Raw genomic sequence first — 19,160 nt, 5'->3', positions numbered from 1 at the left:
CACTACCTAGCAGTGTGACCTTGGACACATTAATTTGACCTCTTGTATCTCCTCCTCCTCCCCCTATGTAAAGTGGTAATAATACTACTTCTTCCAGGGTTGATTCACTCTGTTAATACTCTAACATGCTTAGAACGCTTCCTTACATGCAGAATGCATGCAATACATGTGAGCTATCAATCATGAGGTAGGGATTATTAAGTCCAGTTATATTTAACAAATGTGCTCAATGGCCATTTGCCTTTTTTTTTTTTAGGTCTCACTCTAGCCTTGGCTGACCTGAAATGCACTCTGTAGTCCCAGGCTGGCCTCAAACTCACAGTGATCCTCCTAGCTCTGCCTCCCAAGTGCTGGGATCAAAGGCTTATGCCACCATGCCCAACTAAAAGCAGTGCTGTTTATTTATTTGAAAGAGAGAGAGTATGGACAAGCCAGGGCCTCTTACCACTGCAAACCAATTCCAGATATATGTGCCACTGTGCATCTTGGGAATCAAACCCAGGTTAATAGCCTTTGCAAGCAAGTGTCTTTATCCACTGAGCCATATTTTCAAGCCCTGCCATTTGCTTTTGTGGGGAAGATAATAGATTAGTACAGACCTGTAATATTACTCAGGAGGCTAAAGAAGGAAGATCCCAAGTTCAAGTTCTGCATAGTCTACAGAGTGATTTCAAACCCTGTTTGGGCAACTTAGTGAGATATCTCAAAAAAAAAGAGCTAGGAATGTCGCTTAGTAGTAGAGTGACGACCTGACATTAATAAGCCCTAAGGTCAATTTCCAGTATTATAGTAATTTTAGCACTTGGGAGGCAGAAGTAAGAAGTAGGAAGATAATTAGTTTGAGGCAAACCCAGGCTATCGGACACTGTCAGGAACAAAAGAAAGAAAAGAGGAGGAGAGAAGAGAAGAGACTGGGATAGTGGTGAATGCTTACACCAACAATCTCAGCACTCAGGACCCTGGGGCAGGAGGATCACCACAAGTTCAAGACCAGCCAGGATTACACAGAAAGACTCTGCCTATCTTCCAGTGAGTTGGTCAGGGAGGCCCCTGGTACCCCCAAAACATTATAGACTATTGCCAAGGCTCTTGGTTGTCCAACAGAACTGGATGCTAAAGACCCTTATTGCTGAAGACCCTGCACACTTGGGGTACAAGCTCCCTGAGAAATCAAGCTGGAGCTGAGCTGGAAGCGTCCTCCCTGTTGACTAGCTATCAGGATGCTGGGAAGAGGGACACAGCCTGTTGAGGGAAAGAAGTCATCAACGGTCTTAACTAACAGTGCAAGCTTTATGAACCCTGCAAGCTTTATGACTGGCCAACTAGGCCAGACGGATCAACTGGTGCAATAATGGCATGTCAGTTATAGGGGAAACCAATTGCTTTCTAATTGGATTTCAGGCCCACACCCCAGGGGGGAATTCATGCCTGGTCATGAAAACCTAATCAAAAGCCTATGTATGGCTGGGGAGGTCATGAGCCCTAAGGGAGAAATGACTACTGTTCTTTGGCTAAATACATATATTATGCCCATCAAACTGCCTTCTAAATACTTATGCTTGTATCCATATATTTATGCCACTCTCACTTCTGGTTAGAGAAGCTTCTCTTTTAAGATGGCAACGACCACTGAGGTGACTCAAAACTCACCAAAGTTGGGCTAGAGAAATGGCTTATGGTTAAGGCGCATGCCTATGAAGCCTAAGGACCCCAGTTAGAATCTCTAGATCCCACGTAAGCCAGATGCATACAGTGGTGCATATGTCTGCAGTTCGTTTGCAGTAGCTAGAGACCCTTGCATGCCCATTCTCTCTCTCTCTCTCCTTCTCTCTGTCTCTCATAAATAAATAAAAATAAAAACTCACTAAAGTGACAGTGGAATATTCAGCACCGAGAAATCTCTATCATAGCCCCAAGGCTCCGGGACCACTGCAGAAATTGCAGAGGAGGTGGCAGAAAGAATGTAAGAGCCAAAGGAAGGGCAGAAGTGCTTAGATTACTATCTTCCAGACATAAAATGGCCATGGTGTTCATGACCTCACAGTGGCTAACACTACCCACACAAGACCAATCGGATGGAAAAAATGAAGACATCACAATAGAAGAGGGACTATTTAGAAAGCAGGGATTCAGTGTAAGGGGGTTCAGGAAGGGAAAAAGGGTGGGTGGTAGGAAGACTATGACCATAGTATATTGTCCATATTTATGGAAGTTGTAAATAAAAGTTTAAGAAAGGATTTATTTCTTAAAAAGAGAGGAAGGCAAAGTACAAGTTAAAAAGTCAAATGAGGTCTGCAGATGTGGCTTATCACTTAAGGCACTTGCCTGTGAAGCCTAAGGACCCAGGCTCAATTCCCCAGTATCCATGTAAGCCAGATGCACAGGGGGCACATACAGTTCATTTGCAGAGGCTAGAGGTCGAGGCACACCCATTCTCTCCCTCTCTATCTGCTCAAATAAACAAACAAATAGCTGGACATGGTGGTACACAACTTTAATCCCAACACTCACTTGGGAGGCTGAGGTAGGAGGATCACTGTAAATTTGAGGCCAAAGACTAATTCCAGGTCAACCTGGGCTACAGCAAGACTCTAGGTCCCCTCGAAAAAACAGAAAAAAGAAAATAAATTAAATAAAGGTCAAATGCCTGCTGAGCACGACACTGTCCTTCCATGGCAGAGCTAAGACTGGAGCTCTAGCTGAGGACTCTAACTTGCACACTCACAAATTTCATGCTTGAACGTGCTCCCTCTCCTAGGCCTGGAAATGTAACCAGTCCATGGCTCGGCATCAAAACTAGATTTCAATTCTGTGACCCCTAGAGAGAAGCAGTGTCCCAAGGGAATAATGCAGGACTTGCCAAACAAAACTAATTTCCCTTCTTTTTCCTATTCAAGGAAGAATACTTCAAAATATTCTTTGGGAAAGATGCCACCCACCAAAGTTGTCAAAGACCACTCAAGGCCAGAAATTCCATTGATGTTTCACACTCAGATATCTCCCTTGAGAGGCTGCTAGGCTGTCAGCGATTTTGTAAAAGGTCAGTGAAAATGATTCTGGAAGCATCTGTGTAGGCATGGTCCACTACGAGAACACTTCTGTCAAGCCCATATATATATATATTGTCTTTTGCAGTAGTGTCTTGCTCTAGTCCAGGCGTCCATGTAGTCTCAAGGTGGCCTTGAACTCATGGCAATCCTCCTACCTCTGCCTCCTAAGCTCTGGAATTAAAGGCGTGCACCACCATGGCTGGTAAGCCCATATATTTCTAAAGACACCTGCCCTGTGTTCAGCCTTGATGAGGGGATGGTTCCATGACACTCAGAAGCTGGATCTGTCCCCCCACCCCTGCCGACTCATGACATGGATACGCCCCATCTGAGAAGCATTCTTCAACAAGGACATCTAGAAACACCCCAAACTCCCAGCAGAGGCAACAAATCTGGCATACAGGAAACCTCTGCGTGCTAGGAAATGATTCACGTGGAAACAAATGACCTGCTAAACACATGTCCTGATGTCCCAGGTCTAACTATATTTAGCAAAGGGATAAAGCCATTCCTTTCAGCTGTATTAGGAACGTGTAATAGAAAAGGAGGGGAGGGGTGGAGAGACGGCTGAGTGGTTAAAGGCACTTGCTTGAAAAGTCTGTGGGCCCAGGTTCAATTCCTACACAAAGCCAGATACACAAAGTGGAATGAATATGCATTTGGAGTTCGCCTGCAGTGGCAGGAGGCCCTGGCATGCCTATGCTCCTCTCTTTCTGTCTTCCTCTTTCTCTCTCTCTCAAATAAAAATATTTAAAGAAAGACTGAGATGACTAGGGTACGGTGGTGCGTGCCTGTAATCTCAGCACTCAGGAGGACACGGGAAGACGACTGGCTCAAGTTCAAGGTCAATTTGGTCTACATTGTGAGTTCCAGGCCAACTTGAAGTTAGCAATACCCTGTCTCAAAAAAAAGGGGAGGGGGACTGGCGAGGTTTCTCAGAGGTTACAGCACTTGCCTGCAAAGCCTGATGACCTGCGTTTGATTCCCCAGTACCCACGTAAAGCCAGATGCACAAAGTGGCACATGCATCTGGAGTTCATTTGCAGCAGCTAGAGGACTTGATGTGCTCATTCTCTTTCTGTCTCTCTTCTCTCTACTTCTCTCTGATTACAAATAAATAAATAAAAACATTTTTTAAAAAGCCAGGCATAGAGGTGTACCCTTTTTTTTCTTTTCCATTTTTTCTTATTAACAATTTCCATGATTACAAAAAGTATCCCATGGTAATACCCTCCCTCCCCCCACTTTCCCCTTGGTACCCTTTTAATCCCAGCAGTTGGGAGGCACAGGTAGGAGGACTGCTGTGAGTTCAAGGCCAGCCTGGGATTACAGAGTATACTGCAGGTCAGTTTAGGCTAAAGTGAGACCCTATTTTGAAAAAATAAAATTAAAAATGTCAAATAGAAAAAAAAAAAAACTGAGATGAAATTACCTTATAGCCACATGCTAATGAGAGTAAGGAATACAGTGTAATATTGTAGCCCTGATACCATTGAGCAGTTGTATGATTTCATTAAATAAGATTAAAATTAAAAAGCATCAGCTAAGGGGCTAGAGTTGATGGCTCAGCAGGTACTTGCCTGCAAAAATCGAACAACCTGGATTCAACTCCCCAGAACCCACGTAAAGCCAGACACACAAGGTGCTGCATGTGTCTGGAGTTCATTTGCAGTGGCTAGAGGCCCTGGCATGACATTATTCCCTTCTCTCTGTGTCTCTGTCTCTCTCTGCTTGCAAATAACATAATTTTTAAAAAAACATCAGCGAACATTTATTGAGAACTTCCAATGTTGTAAGCATTGTGTGAATGGCTTAATAAGTAGTTGACCCCGTTTGCAATTATTAGGAATATTATTGCTCCCATTATATGGATTAGGAAAGTAAGACCCATAACACTGAGTGATTTCCCCCAAAACAGCATCTATCATCAGAGGGTGGATTATTCAAACTAACTCCTCTTCCCTCACGCTCTCTCTCTCTCTACCCACTTTCTTCTTTTTATTTTTTCTTTTTGAGACAGGGTCTCACATAACCCAGGCTAACCTTGAACATGATATGTAGCCAAGGATGACCCTAAATTTATACGTATGAATCTCTGAGCACTGGGATTACAGGTGTGTGCTACCACGCTGAGGTTTCTTTTCTTTTCTTTTTTGTTTTTTCAAAGTAAGGTCTCACTCTAGCCCAGGCTGACTTGGAATTCATTGCATAGTCTCAGGCTGGCCTTAAACTCATAGCGGTCCTCCTACCTCTGTTTTCTAAGTGCTGGGATTAAAGGTGTGCGCCACCACGCCCAGCTTTATTTAATCTTTTTTTTTTTAAACTTATTTGAGAGAGAGAAAGAGAGAGAGAATGGGCATACCAGGGCCTCCAGCCACTGCAGACAAACTTCAGACATATGCGCCATCTTGTGCATATGGCTTATGTGGGTACTGGGGAATCAAACCTGGGTCCTTAGGCTTTGCAGGCAAGCGTCTTAACTGCTAAGCCATTCCTCCAGCCCTTTTGTTGTTTTTGATAGGGTTTTGTTTTTGTCTATTTGCTTTCTTTTAAAAAATATTGGAGCAAGGCATGGTAGTGCATACCTTTAATTTCAGCACTTGTTAGGTCAAGGTAGCAGGATCGCTGTGAGTTCAAGGCCACCCTGAGACTACGTGGTGAATTCCAGGTCAGCCAGGGCCAGAGTGAATGGGGAGACAGAATGAATGGATATGCCAAGGCCTCTTGCCACTGCAAATGAATTCCAGATGTACGTACCACTTTGCGTATCTGGCTTTAGCCAGTTCCTTTAACCATGAGCCATGTCCGTAGTCATGCTTGTTTGTTTTGAGGCAGGGTCTCACTCTAGTTTAGGCTGACCTGGAGCTTAGTCCGTAGTCCAGGCTGGTTTCGAACCCATAGCAATCCTTTAGCCTCTGCCTTCCAAGTGCTGAGATTAAAGGCGTGTGCCACCATGCTCAGCTACATGTTGTGTTCTTTTTTTTTTTTTTTTTGGTTTTTCCAAGTAGAGTCACACTCTCTAGTCCAGGCTGACCTGGAATTCACTGCACAATCTCACTCAGGGTGGCCTCGAGCTCTCAGCGATCCTACTACCTCTGCCTCCCGAGTGCTGGGATTAAAGGCCTGTGCCACGATGCCCGGCCCACATTTGGTGCTCTTAACCACATGCTATCCATCTTCTCCAAGTGTTTAATGGCCTGGGACCACAAATTCCTCTAAGAGCAAACTAAGTAATCTTCAAAAATCCTTTCTGGCTTTGAAATTCAGAGATTTTTCTCTTTCAGTAATAAAATGAATTTATGTCTTTGGGAAGAAATCAAACAGTGATGCTATAGTGAGGCTAAGCGGGAAAGAAAGATCTGTGCATGCCTCCCCCAGCACTGGTGGGAGGGAACCCGCTGACTTCCCAGGGTAATGATGCCCCGTGAAACAAGAAGGCTGGCCCCAAACTGTCTCAAGAAAATTGACAGCTTGAAGGTCTCAGAGGACGCGGCACTACGCAGACGTTTGCAAGTCTACAACTACAGGTTCTCAAACTTTAATTTGACTTTTTGTTTTTTCAGAGGAGAGTCAAGTGCAAGAAAATGTTGCATAGCAGAGGCTACTCTGCTCGTGACAGGGTCTCACTGTGAAGCTCAGACTGGCTTCAAACTCTCCATCCTCCTGCCTCAGCCTTCCAAGAGCTGGGATTAGAGCATATGCCCCTGTGCCTCCTGGAAGTGTCTAGTCTCTAAGGATGCCAACACAGGATGCGTTTGACTCTGTGGCTTGCTTTCTACACCAGCTTGTGGAAAAGCCATCTCCCCCAGGTAACCCGTAGCTAAGACTTCCCTGTGGCTTCCCAGCCTGTGACTGGAAGTCCAATAATATGTGGGGATTCTGACCTATGCACAACCCCTCATATGTTCCCTTCATCTACCAGCTCTGATGCCCCAGGCCAAACTCCAGACACTCAGTGGCCACCTTCCCCAGTTCCATCTCCAATCCGCACTCCCTGCTCAGCCTAGGAATCCCCTGTTCACCCATCTTGCTGCTTGCCCTCACAGCTAATGGTGACACTCTCTGCCAGTTTGCCCTCCCCTGGTTCCCACCAGCTCTCAGCTCCTGCCACAGCCTGAAACTGAAACTAATCTCAGGCCTGAACAAAATGAAATCATGCCCATGTCGGTCACCCTACGTGACCACCGAACATCTTCACCTCCACAGTGCTCCGAATCGACCTAGAGCACGGAAGGGCAAACCCAAAAAACGTTGCAGGCGCCCTCCAGGAACTGAACCCTATCTTAATGAAAAAGGAGTCACCGGGTGAGAGGAGGAAGCAAGAGCTCATGCCCTCGTGGGTGCTACGGCTTCTCTTTAATTTGCACTTCACTACCCAGTATTTTAAACTCATTGTCCAGCATGTGGTCACATTTGATTCATTCCAAATCATTTTCATTCTTTCCTCATTCTCTCTCTCTCTTGCTCACTCTCTTTTTTTTTAAGGTAGGGTCTCACTCTGGTCCAGGCTGACCTAGACTTCACTATGTAGTCTCAGGGTGGCCTCCAACTCTCAGTGATCCTCCAACCTCTGCCTCCCGAGTGCTGGGATTAAAGGCGTGCACCATTATGGCTGGCTCTCTCCATTCTCTTGTTTTACTTATTTTTGTTTGGTTTTGCTTTGGACAGTACTGAAAGCAACCTAGGCAAGTGAGTGCTCTACCACAAAATTACATCCCATCCTATCCCAGCCCATACCAGTCTCTCCCTCTCTTACTTATTTCCTGCGTGGGGTGGGGGTGGTGGGGGGGGAATATCTCACTATGTAACCCAGGCTGGCCTTGATCTTGAGATCCTCCTGCCTTAGCCTCCCAAATGCTGAGCTTACAGGCATGTACCACACCTGGCTGATTTATTCTTAGTCAAGGTGCCTTCTAAGAGCAAGTGTGTTTTCTTCTAAGACCTCTGTAGCCATCTTGTGAAACGTAGCTGAGATTTTTATAATACATGCTTTCTCTAAACTTTGAAACCTTTTACTTTTTGTTGGGGTGGGGGATGAAAGAACATGTTAGCCCTTGAAGATGTTTCAAAGAATTATAAATTTTACAGGGCGTGGTGGTGCACGCCTTTAATCCCGGCACTTGGGAAGCAGAGGTAGGAGGATCGCCACGAGTTTGAGGCCACCCTGAGACTACATAGTGAATTCCAGGCCAGCCTGGGCTAGAGTGAGACCCTACCTTGAAAAACAAAAACAAAAACAAATTATAATTTGAGAGGATCCTCAGTTATGGGTTTTTACACTTTATGTATGTGTGTGTGTGTGTGTGTGTGTGTGTGTGCGTGTGTGCGCGTGCCTGTGGGCACACCCATGCACATGGAGGCTAGAGAACAATCTTGGGTCTCATCCTCAGGAACACAGTCTACCTCCTTGGAGACAGGGTCTCTTGCTTTCTTGAAGCTCACCAAGACGACTCCAGGGAGCCTCTTGTCTCCAACCCCCCTGTGCTGAGATTACAGGCACCATCACATCGGGTATTTTAACACAGGTACTAAGGATCAAGCTCAGGTCCTCATCCTTGCAAGGTAAGCGCATACCCACTAAGCTATCTCTCCAGTTGCCCTCGATTGCATGTTGTTAACCTCACCTTCGCCCCTCAGCATAACTTAGCCTGTCTCTGTTACCAGGGGGTGTCCTGAAATGACTGTACCATTGCCTTAAGCAAAACAGAAGGGTAGCCAGGTGTGATGGCACACACCTTTAATCCCAGCACTCCAGAGGCAGAGGAAGGAGGTTTGCTTCGAGTTCAAGACTAGCCTGAGACTACATAGTGAATTCCAGGTCAGCCTGAGCTAGAGTGAGATTCTACCTTGACAAAAAAAAAAAAAAAAAAAAAAGCAAACAAACAAAAACCAACAACAAAAAAGAAGGGTTAGGGTAAGTGCACTGGCCCAGAAAGTCAGTGGTCAAGAAGCAAAAACTCAGACAACCTGCTATTTGTTCATTCAGTCAGCAAAGTTTACTAAGGGCTCCTGTGTCTGCCCAAGGCTCTTCTAGTTGCTGGCCAGGGCTGAAAGAGATAACCCAGTAGCTCCAACTGGGATCTTCTGAGTGGAAGTGATGTTTTCTGCAGCCGGTTCCTGACAATGCTCAGCTCCTTCTGGCTTTCCTGCCTCTACTCTTTCAAGGCTTGGAACCCATCCTGTACGGCTGGTCATTCCTCCCAAGCATCCCTGTTGCAGAAACGCAAGCAGGGCATGAGGTCGAGCTGCTGAGCAGATAAGATCGATGCCTTGTCTCACTAATACATGGACAGGCCCCGCCCACTGTTACTCATCATTCTTCAATTACTTCAGTAGTAAAGGAAGGGTTAGGCCAGATTTGAGCAACGTTCTAGCTCAAAAATTCCAGCTCCTTTTATCCTCCTACTGCTGAGCTGACGTGGACCTCTAGGGGCCTCTACTTCATCTTGTGTCTCCAGATGCAACTTCTTAAACCACAAGGACAAATAAAGCTTGTTCCCATTTCTAAAGCTCTTGGAGGTGGCTGGGTGGGGAGGGAAAAGTCTATTCCCCTCCACTCCAATGAGTCACTTTTCTTAAACCTCACATCCTATCTGAAACATCCTCCCTATATCTTACTTAAGTCCTTCCGAAATCTGTTTGCCTGTGGTTTTGTGTCAAGGTACAAAGAGACAAGAGTGGATGACTGTTGTGAATAGAAACCCTTCCTTACAGGACTCCTGTAGCTTTTCAGTATGACAGATGACAGTGCTGCTCCACTTTTGAAAGTATTTTAAAACAGGGGCCAAGAAGATGGCTAAGTGGTTAAAGGCACTTGATCACAAGGTCTGCTGGCCCAGGTTCAATTCCCAAGCCACTTGCATAAGGCTGGAGGCAGAAAGTGGTGCAAGCATCTAATGTTCGCACACGTGCAGGCACGCACACGCACACACACGCAGTCCAGATAAATAACTTTCAATGATAAAATACTTTAAATCAAAAAGGTTCAGGCATGGTGGCAGATGCCTCAGCACTTGGGAGGCTGAGACAGGAGGATTGCATGTTCAAGCCCAGCTGGGTTCATGAGTTCTAGGCCAGCCTGGGCTACAGGGTAAGATCTTGTCTCAAAAAAACAAATTTGGAGCCGGGTGCGGTGCCGTACGCCTTTATTCCCAGCACTTGGGAGGCAGAGGTAGGAGGATTGCTGTGAATTCGAGGCCAGCCTGAAACTACATAGTAAATTCCAGGTCAGCCTGAGCCAGAGCGAGACCCTACCTCAAAAAAAAAAAAAACAACAAATTTGGGTGTTAGAGAGTTGGTTTAACAGTGAAGGCACTTGCCTGCAAAGCCAAAGGACCCAGGTTCAATTCCCCAGGACCCACAAAAGCTAGATGCACAAGGAGGCACAAGGTGGTATCTGGAGTTTGTTTGCTGTGGCTGGAGGCCCTGGCACATCCATTCTCTCTTCCTCTCTCTCTCTCTCTCTCTCTCTCTCTCTCTCTCTCTCTCTCTCTCAGTCTTTCTCTCTCAAATAAATAAATTTAAACAAAAACAATCTCATAAATTTGGGGTTGGAGAGATGGTTCACCAGTGAAAGGCAATTGCTTGCAAAGCCAGAGGGCCCACGTTTGATTCCCCAATACCCACGTAGAGCCAGATGCACAAAGTGGTGCACGTTTCTGGAGTGTGATTGTAGTGGCAGGAGGCTCAGCACACCCATAGTCTCTCAAATAAGTAAATAAATGAAATTTAAAGAAAACAAAATTTGGGGCCTGAAGAGATAGCTCAGCAGTTGAGGCACTTGCTTGCAAAGCCTAAAATGTGGATTTGATTCCCCAGAACCACATAAAGCCAGATGCACAAAGGGGTGCATGCATTTGCAGTATTTGAAACAGCTGGAGGTCCTGGTGCACCCATTCTCTCTGTCTGTCACTCTTCTCTCTCTCTCTCTCTGTTTGCAAATAAATAAAAATATTTTTAAAAAATTTGGAGCCTGATGTGGTGGTGCACGCCTTTAATCCCAGCACTCTAAAGACAGAAGTAGGAGGGTCACTATGAGTTCAAGACCACCCTGAGACTACATAGTGAATTTTAGGTCAGCCTGAGCTACAGCGAGACCCTACCTCAAAAAAAAAAATTGAGGTCTGGGGAGATAGCTTTGTGGTTAAAGGCACTTGCTTGCAAATCCTGCTGTCCAGATGCACAAAGTGGCACAAGTACGTAGAGTTTGCATGCAGCCACGCCCATCCTCTACCTCTCTCTCTCCTTCTCTCCCTTGAATAAATGAATAAATATTTTTTTAAAAAAATCAAATTCAGGGGCTGGAGAGATGGCTTAGCAGTTCAGGCCCTTGCCTGCAAAGCCTAAGGATCCAGGTTCGATTCTCCAAGTGCCATGTAAGCCAGATGCACAACGTGACACATGCATCTGGAATTTGTTTGCAGTGGATACAGGCCCTGGCGTGCCCATATTCTCTCTGTTTCCCTCTCTAATAAATAAAGATAAATTTTTTAAAATATCAAATTCAGGCCAGGTATGGTGGTACATACCTTTAATCCCAGCACTCAGGAGGCAGAGGTAGGCTCACTGTAAATTTGAGGCCAGCCTGAAACTACAGTGTTCAAAAAATAAAAATAAAAAATAAACCGAACTCATAAAGCTTTTTAAAGGGGCTGATAAAAATAATCAATAAATAATCTATTTTTTAAAACACACACACAAATTCCTGGGGCTGGTGAGATAGTGTAGTCTGTAAAGAGTTCATCTTGCAAGCACAAAGATGTGAGTTTGATCCCCAGAATGTATGTTAAAAAAAGGAGGGGAGTGGGAAGGTGAGGAGATCGTCCAATGGGTAAAGTGGTTGCTATGTGAGCATGACAACATGAATTTGGATCCTTAGCACCCACATAAAATGTCAGGCATGGGTGCACGTGCCTGTAATCCCAGCTCTGGTGAAGCAGGGGCACTGACAGGAGGATCCCTGGGGCTCTCTAGCCCACTTGGGTTCAGTGAGAGAAGGCTCTCGGTGGTTGAGGTAATTGTTTGCAAAACCTAATGGTCCAGGTTAGACTTCCCAATACCCATGTAAAGCCAGATGCACAAAGTAGTGCATGCATCTGGAGTTCATTAGCAGTGGCAGAAGGCCCTGGCACACCCATTCTCACATACTCTTTCTATCAAATAAATAATTTTTTTGTTTTTTGAGGTAGGGTGTCGCTCTAGTCCAAGCTCACCTGGAATTCACTACGTAGTGGGATTAAAGGCGTGCGCCACCACAATGGGCATCCCCTTTCAGTTTTTTGAGGTAGGGTCTTACTCTTGTCCAGGCTGACCTGGAATTCACTATGTAGTCTCAGGGTGGCCTCCAACTCACAGCAATCCTCCTACCTCTACCTCCTGAGTGCTAGGATTAAAGGCGTGCACCACCACACCCAACTTCCCAAAAATATTCTTTTAAAAAGTAATGGGAGGCAGAGGTAAGAGGATCACTGTGAGTTTGAAGCCACCCTAAGACTACATAGTGAATTCTAGGTCAGCCTGGGCCAGGGTGAGACTCTACCTTGAAAAACCAAAATCAATCAATAAATAAGTAAAAATAAAAAGTAATGGGGGCTGGGGAGATGGTTTAGCAGTTAAGGCACTTGTCCACAAAGCTAAAGGACCCAGGTTCAATTCCCCAGGACCCACATAAGCCAGATGCACAAAGGAGCACATGCATCTGGAGTTCATGTGCAGTGGCTGAAGGCCCTGGAACACCCATTCTCTGTTTCTCTCTATCTGCCTCTTTCTCTCGTAAAAAAAAAAAAAAAAAAATGGGGGAGAGGTGATTAAAGTACTTGCCTGCAAAGCCTAAGGACCCAGGTTCAATTCCCCAAAACCCATGTAAGCCAGATGCACATGGTGGCACATGCACTTGCAGTTTGTTTACAGTGGCTAGAGGCCCTGGCGTACCCATTCTTACTCTCTCTCTCTGCCTTTCTCTCTCAAATAAATGAATAAAAATAAAATATTTTTTTGAGTAATGGGACACTGGAGAGATGGCTTAGCAGTTAAGGCACTTGCCTGCAAAGCCTAAGGACCCAGGTTTGATTCCCCAGGACCCACATAAACCAGATGCACGTGGTGGTGTATGTGTATGGAATTTGTTTGCAGTGGCTAGTAGCCCTAGCATGCCCATTCATTCTCTCTCTCTCTCATAAATAAATAAGTAAATAAATAAATAAAAATAAAATTTAAAGGCAGGAGGGTGACAGAGGAGTGGTCAGTACTGAAATATCTCTATCACACCTTCCATGGCTTAAGATCCATTGCAAAAGAGGTGGTGGAAAGAATATAAGAGCCAAAGGAAGGGTAGGACTCCTTACAATATGCTCCTCCAGACACAAAACAGCCTGGATATCCATGACCTCACAGTGCCTGACATTACTTACATAAGACCATCATAATAGGAGGAAAAGATCATGACAACCAAATAAAAGAAAGACTGATTGAGAGGGGGAGGGGATATGATGGAGAGTGGAGTTTCAAAGGGGAAGGTGGGGGGAGGGAGGGAATTACCATGGGATATTGTTTACAATCATGGAAGTTATCAATAAAAAAAATAAATAAATAAAGGCAGGAGGGATGGCTTAGCAGTTAAGGTGCTTGCTGGCAAAGCCAAAGGTTCAATTGCCCAGTACCCATGTAAACAAGGTGGCGCATGTGTCTGGAGTCTATTTGCAGTGGCTAGAGACCTAGGTGCACCCATTCTCTCTATCTATCTGTCTCTTTCTCCTTCTCCCTCTCCCTCTTCTCTCTCTCAAATAAATAAATAAAATTTTTAAAAATAAAAATTTAAAGAAGTTATAGTTATATGCAGCTCCACGCACATCTAAACATGCATTCACACACTCCCACACACAGAAGCTGGGCACAGTGGCCCATACTTATAATCCCAGCACAGGGGAGGCAGAAACTGGTGTATCCCTGGAGCTCACTGGCCAGCCAGTCTAATCTACTTGGTAAATCCCAGGCCAGTGAGAGATCCTGTCTCCTAAACGGTGGACAGCAGCTGAGGAACAGCACCTGAAGGTGTCCTCAAACACATGCACAAAAGTGTGTGTGTGTGTGTGTAGGTGGGGTCTCATTCTAGCACAGGCTGAAATGCAGCTCATTTCAGGCTGGTCTCGAAATCATAGCAACCTTTCTACCTCAGCCTCTCCAGCACTGGAATTAAAGGCCTGTGCCACCATACCCAGCTTTATTTTTTTATTTTATTTTATTTTGATACAGACTCTCATGTAACCCCACACTGGCCTTTAACTAGATATGCAGTCAAGGATGACCTTGAACTCCTGATCCTCCTGCCTCTACGTCCCCAATATTGGGATTACAGGCATGTGTTCCCACATCCACTTTCATGTGAACTCAGGGTTACCAGCATTCTTCCAACGGAGCCACGCCTCCAGCCCTTGAAAAACAAATTCAAAAACAGAAATGCACTAGTATACCAAGGAAGTTGACTACACTGCCCTGGTCCCGACTCACTCTGGTAAGGGTATTACAGGAACCAAAAAAAAAGGACCTTTTTTAGCCACTCGCACACCGGCCTTTATAAAGTAGGAATACATGACCCACGGAGCCAAGTCGAGAGCCTGGGCAGCAGCCGCCACCTTTTATCCTCACTCCACTCAGGTGTCCCTCCTCCAAGATTTATCTGCCCCAATTTCACCTTCAGGCTGGCAAAGTATCCCATTCCTCAGGGCCTCATCTTGTTTTCGTTTGTTTGGGGGTACTGGAGATATAACCCCAGAGCTTCACAAAACCTGTAAGAAAATGTACCTCTGAGCTTCACCCCCGAGCCCCAAGGTCTCGTCCTGTCAGAGCACCTGCCATGGTGACTGGAGTCCAGGCTAACACGTTTGCCTCTTGCAGACAAGCCACGCCTCAGAGAGCTTTGTTCCGCCTGGGTCGGGCCTCAGCAGTGTCTGCTCTTAGCTGCATTAAGCGGAACCCTGCTAGAAAGCCTGTTCCAACAACCCTAGCCACTGCCTTGGCACTCCTTGAGCACAGCATAGCACCCACACCCCCAGTCCACCCCAGCTTAGCAGGGGCCTCTCTGGGGATGTCTCCAAGAGTGTGAGCCTACCGTCAGCCTTCCTGAGCTCCAGTTCTGGCTCTGCCTCTTTCCAGCTACATGATCTTGGGCAAGTTACCTAACCTCTTCAGTCTTTGTTTGTTTCCTTGTCTGACAAATGGATGTCATCTCATCCGGAGGTGAGTTGATCTGTGGGAAGGATTAAGAACACATCTGGGCCTGGGGAGATAGCTTAATGGTTAAAGGCATTTGCTTACAATACATGTAAGTCCAGGTTCAATTCCTCAGTACCCACATAAAGCTAGATGAACAAAGTAGTGCATATGTCTGAAGTTCATTTTCAGTGGCAAGAAGGCCCTGGTGCATCTACCCCAGACCCTGCTTAAATCAATCGATTATTTTTAAAAAAAAGAATAGATCTGGTTGGGCGTGGTGGCACACTCCTTTAATTCCAGCACTTGGGAGGCAGGGGTAAGAGGATGGCTGTGAGTATTAGGCCACCAGGAGACTACATAGTGAATTCCAGGTCAGCCTGAGCTAGAGTGAGACCCTACCTCCAAAAAAAAAAAAAAGAAAAAAGAAAAGAAAAGAAAAAGACTACATCTAGGCTGGAGAGATGGCTTAGCATTTAAGGTACTTGCCTGTGAAGCCTAAGGATGCAGGTTCTACTTCCCAGAACCCACATAAGCCAGATGCACAAGGTGATGCATGCGCACAGGTGATGCATGCACACAGGGTGGCACATGTGCCTGGAGTTCATTTGTACTGGCTAAGGCCCTGGCATGCCAATTCTCTCTCTTTCTCATAAAATAATAAAATAAAAAGAACACATCTGATCATTGCAAGGCATCTGGCCTCTTGTGGATTGGGATTGTGGTTTCCCACGCCTCTGCCTTCACAGGAGTCCCTCACTCCTTCTCACTCCTAGCTGCCTACCCTGCTACTCCCTTACTAAGTGCCTTGTGCCTCTGAATCCAGGTCAGTACTAACAGAGAAAGCCATTCAACCCCCTAACAGCCCTGGTATATAGGACAAATTCTTCAAGAGAAGAGAGGTGAAGGCTGGAGAGGCTTACTGGTTAAGTGCTTGCCTGTGAAGCCTAAGGACCCCGGTTCAAGGCTCAATTTCCCAGGACCCACATTAGCCAGATGCACAAGGTGGCACGTGCATCTGGAGTTCATTTGCAGTGGCTGGTGGCCATGGTGCACCCATTCTCTCTCTATCTGCCTCTTTTTCTCTCTGTCTGTCATTCTCAAATAAATAAATAAAAATAAACAAAATTTTTTTTAAAAAAAGAGAGAAGAGAGATGAGTTGATTCTACAACAGGGCTACAAATACCAAGTCATTTTGCCCCAACAACGTCACTCTGACATTTCAGCAACCCCAAACTTCCAACTGCTGTCCCCTCTGCTCACAATTCAAGTGCTTCTCCCCATTTTAACCAAACTCAGCCTTTACAGTTTTGACCAAAGATGGCATGCCCCAAATTGTTGCACCCACATATACAAATAAAACCAGCCACAGTTTCTATCAAAGGAGCATGTATTCGGCCTCACACACATTAGGTCTCCTTCAGTGCCTTCTAAATATGAGACAAGGGCTGGAGAGATGGCTTAGCGGTTAAGGCGCTTGCCTGCAAAGCTAAAGGACCTCAGTTCGGTTCCCCAGGACCCACTTAAGCCAGATGCACAAGGTGGCGCATGCGTCTGGCATTTGTTTACAGTGGCTAGAAGCCCTGGCGTGTCCATTCTCTCTCTCTCTCACTCTGTCTCTTTCCCTCTCTCAAATAAATAAATAAAAATATTTAAAAAATTAAATATGAGGCAATGAAGCACTGACAAGACTCAGAGAGACCAGAAGCTGGGGTGCTGAGCTGGGGTGCTATGTGGGGATGCCTGACTCCAGATCCAGGAAGCAGAAGCACTGGAGGGTGGGAACGAGCTCAGTGAGGAAGCAGGTACTGAGCATGTGTGAATCCCTGGCTTTGACCCAGCGCATCACAAAAGAAAATGGCTTGGCTGCTACCTAGGAGTCAGGTTAGGTGTCCGCATCCCCTCATGAGCTCTTCCAATACCCTTGGTGTCGCCATAATAGGAATGCCACAGGCACATTTTATGAGAAGACACTGATGTTTCCAAACATTGTTGTGTTTATCAATTATGACTTATTTGTTTATTGATTCGGAGACAGGATTTCATGCAGACCAGGCTGGCCTCAAACTTGCAACATAGTCAAGGATTACCTTAATTTTTTTTTTTTTTTTTTGAGGTAGGTTCTTTCTGTAGCCCAGGCTGACCTGGAATTCATTATGTAGTCTCAGGGTGGCCTTGAACTCATGGCAGCCCTCCTACCTCTGCCTCCTGAGTGCTGGGATTAGAGGCATGTGCCACCACATTCTGCTCACCTTGAACTTCTGACCCTCCTGCCTCCACCTCCCCAGTCCTAGGATTACAGATGTGTGTCACCACATGCAGTTTATGGAGCACTGGGTGTAAAACCCAGGACTCTGAATGCTGGGCAAGCACACTCTACCAGCTGAGCTACACCCCAGCCCTACGCCCGGTTCCGAGGAGAACAGCTCTAGCTGCGTTCTCGGGAAGAAGCCCGTGACAGTGCTCTGGCATATCTCAGAGACACTGCTCAGCGACCGGAAGCAGAGGGGATCAGAGTGGCCAATGCATCCGTGGCAGGCAAGGCTGCAGTAGAAAGAGAAGTCTTCGCCCCTGTAGAAGGAGAATCCTCCTGTTGGGACCCTTGCAAGCCAAGACATCTTCTAAGTCCCATATCAGAGACTGCTGGGCCAAAACCCCTCAGGGTTTCCAGATCCTTTGCAACTCAGTGTAGCAGCCAATAAGCCAGGGGCACCTCCTGCTCCAAGTCACCTTGTATAGTCAGCTGTGAGCCCTCCATCCAGCCTCCTGCACTAAACACTCTAGAAAGCTCTCAGCTCTGTTCCTTAGGGCCAGAGCAGAGCGACTGCAGGACGCTCTGAAGGAAGACACAGGTGAAAGTGGCTCAATATGCCAAACGCTGTGGTCACCAGTGAAAGAAGGTCCCTGTGAGGCGGTTGCTTTGGTGGTTGGGGTGGGGGAGGGGTGCTGATCAGACCAGTGAGGTGGGACCTTCTGTATTCCACCAACTCCTTGAAGAGCCCTTGGTGCTACCATAACATTGGGACAGTTTTTACGAGGCAGAAGTTATGCTTCCAAGCATCACAATCTCATTTATGGTTTATGACCAGTCTTAAAGATAAGAGTAGGACTGGAGAGATGGCTTAGCCGTCAAGGCTGTTGCCTATGAAGACTGAGGACCCAGGTTCAGTTCCCCAGTACCCACATAAACCATATGCACAAGGTGGCGCATGGGTCTGGAGTTTGCTTATAGTGGCTAGAGGTCCTGGTGGTCCCATTCTCTCCCCCCCCCACCTCTCTCTCAAATAAAGAAATAAATAAAATAAAAGATAAGAGTGTCAGCCATACCACTAGGAGGTCATTGCATTGCTTTGACACATCAGAGATGACTCAGGCCTACAGAGGGCTTCTCAGTACCAAGACAGAAGTCCGCACAGCAAACCTTCTAGAGGCTGTCCAAGATCCCGAGCAAGTGACCATCTACAGACACCTGCACATCAGCCCAGAGCTGCCTTGGGGAAGCGCACAGAGTTCTAAGAAAGAAAGGAAGAGAGGGCCTGGTCTCCTTGGGGCTGTACTAGGGATGAATCCAGCAGCTCCTCTGGCCTCCACGTGCTTTCTAATGTCCCAGTGGATTGAAGGAAGCTGTTCTTGGGCAATTCTGCTTCAATCACCCCCCGCCCCCCACACACACCAAGGGTCTTTCATACTTAATATGCTCCACAAAAGCTCCTCAATTCCAAGACAAGCAAGGGCTTGGCTCCTACAACCAGCTCAAGCCCCAGAATATTCACCCTACCTTTATCCCTTTAATATTTTTTATTTTATTTATTTGAAAGAGAAACAGGAAAAGAGAGAGAGAGAGAGGGAAGGGGGGAGGGAGAGAATGGGCATACCAGGGCATCCAGCCACTGCAAAGGAAC

Source organism: Jaculus jaculus, chromosome 9 (assembly GCF_020740685.1).
Source record: "Jaculus jaculus isolate mJacJac1 chromosome 9, mJacJac1.mat.Y.cur, whole genome shotgun sequence".
Lineage (NCBI taxonomy): Eukaryota > Metazoa > Chordata > Mammalia > Rodentia > Dipodidae > Jaculus > Jaculus jaculus.
This window is presented reverse-complemented; position numbering follows the sequence as displayed.